This window comes from Crotalus tigris, unplaced genomic scaffold (assembly GCF_016545835.1).
Source record: "Crotalus tigris isolate CLP2741 ecotype Arizona unplaced genomic scaffold, ASM1654583v1 scf7180000024437.13266115, whole genome shotgun sequence".
In the NCBI taxonomy this organism is placed as follows: domain Eukaryota; kingdom Metazoa; phylum Chordata; class Lepidosauria; order Squamata; family Viperidae; genus Crotalus; species Crotalus tigris.
The window spans coordinates 12,648,246-12,654,533 of record NW_024100606.1 but is presented as its reverse complement, the minus strand read 5'-3'; positions in this window follow the sequence as shown (position 1 = coordinate 12,654,533).

Sequence of the window (6,288 nt, the reverse complement as noted above, 5' to 3'; positions counted from 1 at the left end):
AGAAAAAAAGTTTTCTCAGATTTATCTAGTGTGCTGATTGTACTATTTTCTAGATCAGGAGGTCTAGTCATGGTCACTCATATCTTAATCACCTTGTATATTCACTGTTGCAATACGTTTTACAAGGGCCAGCCCTTGAAGACTTTTCAGAATCTATAGCTAGGCCAAAGTATGGTGGTACAAATAGTGATAAGTGTATCTTGGTGTGTCCCTTTAATGCCTCTACTATGTGACTATATGGTCATCAGCTGGCTTCCAAGTGCAATTAAAAGCCTTCTGTGAAACAGTATATGACACAAAACCTGGTTACTTACAAGATGGCCTGTCTCTACTTGTATCTGCCCATCTGATAAAATCTGATAGGATTGAACATGCTTTGGATTCCATCTTCTGGGCTCCAGGATGGGTGCTTTCCCTGCCCCTATACTTACCCTCTGGAATGGCATCCCACCTTGGAAACATCCTTCAAGACAATCCTGCAGTTTATTTCTCCAGATTCTGGGTCAGAATGTTATACAAGCTCACTAACAATCTGAATGGTCTCTTTTATTAATTTATTTTAATATATTTTATTGATTTTTTTTAACATAGTCACCTTAATATTTAGTAAACAGCTTGTTGTCCGGGTTTATATTTAAAAATAATCCATAACAATGTTTAGTCTTTAAATATTCCATCTGATGAATGGTCTGTTTTGAATTGGTTGTCTTTATTGTAATTTTAAATTGTTTGTATCAGTGCTTTTAAGCCTTATAAGTCACCCAAAGTCTTGTACAAATGAGCAGCCACAGAAAAGGAGGAAATAAATAAATATCAAATATTCTGAATGTATCAACCATCTTTGTTATCTCCACATTCTATAGAGTGATGGGGAGTTCAGGTCAAACATGGTTACATGAAATAAATTCTATTTCAAGAATTCTTTAAAATAAAAAAAGAAAGCTTCTTAAGTTTTCTAAAACAGATAATCTTAAGCAATGCCTGAATCCTGCAGATAATCTAAAAAGTAACCTAAAGTTGTACCACTTTCCTATATCTTAAGGCTCCATTGGGTCCTTAGGTGGAGACAAAGAAAACAGATCATCTTTATCTTTAAAAAACCAGGTTTTATTGATATAAGGGTCTAGAAATTATTTATCCAGAGTCAAGTTGTGGAATGCTATTATTCTGTTAGCACAGTAATAATTTGGCATTTAACAGCCATCTAAGAGGCAGGTTAGGAGACTAATAAAGGATAGATAAAGGGAAGAATTTGGGGAGGAAGGAAAAAGAATAGAATCACAAATGTCTGCTCATTTGTTTTATGAGTTCAAATGAACAGAAATGGGGCATGAAATCCACCAAAATATTATATTATTAAATGTGCCTTATTTCAACTCATAATTTTATCTGTGCACACATTTACCAAACTATGAACTCTATATGGGCTGAAACCTTCTGCAGGTTGCACAATGTTTCATTAGTATAATTTTGATTCTTGAGTATATTATTTTCCTGTCACAAATAAAAGATGAAACATTTGTGCAAATACATATTACAGTAAAATGAAGCCAGAATGTATTTGGCACATATGAGAAAACACAAGTTATAGAGAAATAAATGATAACTCAGTTGAACTTGTAAAGGTGAACCATCATTCAAGTGGTAGAAATTCTGTCCAAAGCAAATCAAGACAAATTGTTGAAATTGCCTCCAGAGTAATGGAAAGGGTAAAAAGAGACATATTTGCAATGCTACAGTTATTGATAGGATGGCTATCCCCTTTTATGACATACACAAAGGAAAAGATACAAGACTTATTATTATAAGAGTCCTAATTACATATCTGAGAAATGGACCACTCATTTTAGAAGAAATGCTTTCTTTCTATAAAATTGTTTATAGAACAATTCATTCTCACTAATTGTTTCTTTAATGTCAACATGCTACTAATTTGAATTATAGAGCTTTCTCTTGCTAGTCTTTGGTCTGATGACCATTGAACTATATTTGTTTTCAAATGACACTGATTAGTATATCCTTAAGTGCTTAGAATCAGTTTGCCCAAAGTAACATCTGATGGAATCTGAAACTGCACACTGAATATTTTGTTGTTCTTGTTTCATTTTATTTTGTTGCTTTTATTTTGCTTTAATGATCACCTTAGTTAGTGCATAGAACAAGAGAACAGAAAGTGCCTTCAGAATCAGGGCAAACAAATCTAAGTTCACATTATCACAATCTATGGGAGCTTTCTACTGAACTCTTGGCAATATGTTCTTTCAACTTCTCATTTTAAAACTATTTGTAAAGAGATGCTATAATATAGTAAAGCTAAAACTCTACTGTTGGAAATGAGAAATCAACATTACAATCTGTCTTTGAGCTTTCTGCTTACTAGTCCTTCTCAATTTACTGTTGGGGAATAATAACAATAAGTATACAAACCCTGTATAGATATGATAATTTATTAGTATATGTTATATGCTAAACATAATATGCAGAGTTAAAAAATATCAGCATTCCCATGTAGTTGCGAATATAATATATAGAATTATAGAGTTGGAAGGAGACATTTAGACTATTCAGCCCAACCTAGTCCTGAGTAGTGGAGTCCAAATGATCTGTTCAATGGCTGTGTGGCATCCATTTGAATCCATCCAATGAAGGAGCAATTGGGTTCACTGTCAAACTGCTTATACTGCTAGAACACATTTCTAACATTCCACTGGCCTCTGCCTTCCTGTAACTTGAGTTCATTTACCTATTTCCTGCATTTTGGGATGATAACGAAAAGACTGTGGCATTCTTTTTGTGCGACATCTCTTCAAATAGTTGAAGAATGCACTCTTACCCTCAGTCATTTTTTCTCAAGGCTAAATATACCCAATGCCTTCAATGTTTTCATAGGACTTTATTTCTAGTTCCTTGAGCATCTGCTTGCTGATCATTGCCTCAAGGGATCAGTCACCCTGTAGTTAGGTCCCAGCTTGATTGATTTATTCTTCTTGAAGATTCTTACTGGTACACAGTAATTGCCTCCAGATCCATAATTCTTCTTTCTCTTGCTCTTTCTCAATGTCCAGTTTTCAGAGCCATACATTACTATTTGTAAGACCCGCTGTTTTTAACTATTCTAATCTTTATGGTCCTGGAAGTAATCCTTAACTTTAATGATCCTGTCTAGGTTTGCCCCTGCCTTCATCCTTACGATTAATTTACTCTCTACTTCTCCATTTACTTTATTTGAAGCTTGAAAAAAAATCATTTCCCCACTTTTCCACTTTCAATTGTAAATTCATTAAGCATGAAGATTGACATTATCTTTGTCTTTTAAATATAATCTTTTTTTCACTTTCCATTTTTTTACCCTCTTTTTGATATCTTCTACTTTTTCCTTATTTCTGTTTAACAAAGTTTTTTTGTTTACATAAACCAAATTGTTAGTTTTTTGGCATATATTTTATTCCTGTGATCCCTTCCAGTTCTATCATTCTTCCATTTGATCTAAGTCCAATAATTACAAGAATAATATGCATTCTTGTCTCACTCCTCTTTCTTTTCTGAGTGACTCTGTTTTTCCAAACTGAATTCCTACAGTCCTTTTTATGCATTGTAAAAGTGTCTAAGAAGTAAAAACAGGGACTTTTGGCAGAACAATTAGCTGTAATATATTCCTATTTTTGCCTGATCTATGTGATCAATAAAACAAAGATAAACTGGCTTCTTATAATCTCTTGCTCTCCTATTTGTTTGTTTATTTCTATACTGCCTGATGGGTAATTATGTACAGTAAAACCACTGATAAAATGCAATGTCTAAAAATACTTTTCCAAATCCATTATATCTAAACATAACAACCCATAAATAATAAGAAAAAAGGTTGCCATATATTCCTTGCTAAGAGCTAGAAGCCCATTGAAAAAGTAAAGTATATCTATCTTATTTTGGCTATTTCTTCACATGTCCCTTCATCATTCTGAAAGGTGTTTATTTTTATTTTTTTTAATTTAAATTTATCTTTTAATGTATGCGTCTTCATAAGTTCTTGGCAAAATCATGAAATATGGTTTGGTAATGTGCATGTTTTCCTCAGTGTAATTATACAGACTTTTCAGATGTGAGACTTTTCAAACATGAGTCCATGCAGCCTTGTTCCATAGATGTTAACATAGAGCTGTTAGCACTTGAACTTCCTCCTTTTCAGCAATTGTTAATAGTTTAATGGGCATTTCATCTGCACCTGGTGTTTTCCTTTATGACTGTTGATCTATTACTTGTCATATCTCACTTTTTAATTGGAGCAGACACCTAGACATATTACCTCTCTGCAAATTTATCTATCGTTGTATAAACATCTGTCATGCTTCTTGTTTTTTCCTCTATATTTCTTAACATTCTTGAATGCAGGGCCTTGTCTTTTCTTGCTTAAAAAGACAAACTGCAAGAAGGTTGTTCTAGGAGGAAGCTGATTATTAAAAGAAGTAAGTAAGCACACAAATAAACAGGTATCTTATATTCAGTCGTCATTCTTGTCGCCCAAGGCTTTCATCTTTCATCTTCTTTGGTTGTCATGAGACCTTACTCTGAAAGTCCTCTGTATCTTTTCCTCTGAAATTTTAGGAATGTTACTTCTGTCTAACTTGCCACATTTTTCATCATTTTCTCCTTGTGAAAATAGGGCAGGGCTTGATCACATGGTTATGGCTACTATCTTGACTTCATTTGCATCTATCCCTGCAACTATTTCACTATGCAGAAACAGGTTACAATATTCTGTACTATCCTGCAGCTTGAGATGAAGTATGCTGATAAAAAAACCTTTCCCTATGAACATTATTCAGAGTTCTATGTTTCTCATTGTTTCATCTATTATGTATTCAGTTTATTTTGGTTACATCTCCACAATTATTGGATGTGTGCATGCTAAATGGACAGTGACCTAGTGTGATGGTACGTGGGAATGACCTTGGGAGACAGGACAAACACTTGCAGTCTAGACAATAGTTTTCCTCCTGTTTTCCAAGGTCACTCCCACAACCCATTACATTTGGATCCAGACTTATTCATGCTTAGAATAACTCCATTAAAATCAGTAGGACATGAATAACTTAATGATGCATTGATGATGTTACCTAGTTTGGGTAATGAAATGTCCGCAGGAAAGGAACCAAGCTCTGTGAGCACCAAGGACCACTTAATCCCATTGATTTATCAACACAACCAAATCCTCGTGGGTATAAAAAGAAAAAAAAATCTTTGTTTAATCTGTTCCATACAGGTTGTTACAGCAACTAAGATGATCAAAGGTCTGTAGATCAAAACATAAGAAGATTGGCTAAAGGACTTGAGTCTGGCTAGTCTAAAGAAAAGAAGAAATAGGGGAGACAGGTTAGCAGTATTCCAGTACTTGAGGAGCTGCCACAAAGAAGAGGGGGTTGGGTTATTCACCAAAGCACCAGAGGGAAGGTTGAGAAACAATGGTATGAAACTGATCAAAGAGAGAAGCAACCTGGAATTAAAGAGAAACTTCCTGACCGTGAGGACAATCAACCAGTGGAACAGCTTACCCCCAGAAATCATGGGCGCTCCATCACTGGCGATTTTTAAGAAGCTGGACAGTCACTTGTCTGAGATGGTAGAGGTTCTCCTGCTTGAGCAGGGGGCTGGACTAGAAGACCTTCAAGGTCCCTTCCAGCTCTATTCTATTCTATTCTATTCTATTCTATTCTATTCTATTTTTTAAACTGACATATATGCTCCTTCAAACTAAATTTCTTGTTAAGCCGTCAGGAAATCTGGCTGATTATATATAGACTTATCATCTGTATTTCTTTGCTATTAATTGTTAGTAGAATTAATGACAGAACAAATTAAGAGGAGGCTTGTAGTTCAATCTAAGTGATATGTTGTTTTCAAACAGATAAATTTAAACTGATGGGCTTTAGCATATCTATTTTCAGGAAATGTAAAAATCTGATTCACACAGCATTTGCTATTCTATCCTCCTCATGTATGGTATCAATTCTAGACAAAGGTTCTTTCTTTCTATCTATTAAAATACTGAGATGTTAGTAGAATTTCAGTAGAATTAATTTCAGTAGAATTAATTATCATAACTAATGAAAAGGACAGTAGGTTCAAAATGGCGAAATAGGGACTAAATCTCGAAACCTTCTAACCAATCTGATCCCTATTGACAGAAGCCCTTGTCTTTGGTTTTGCTCTCTTTGACTCATTCTTATTTCTTAAACCGATAAAGCGAACAAAGCATATACCTTATCACAACTGTTTTCAGGCCCTTTCACA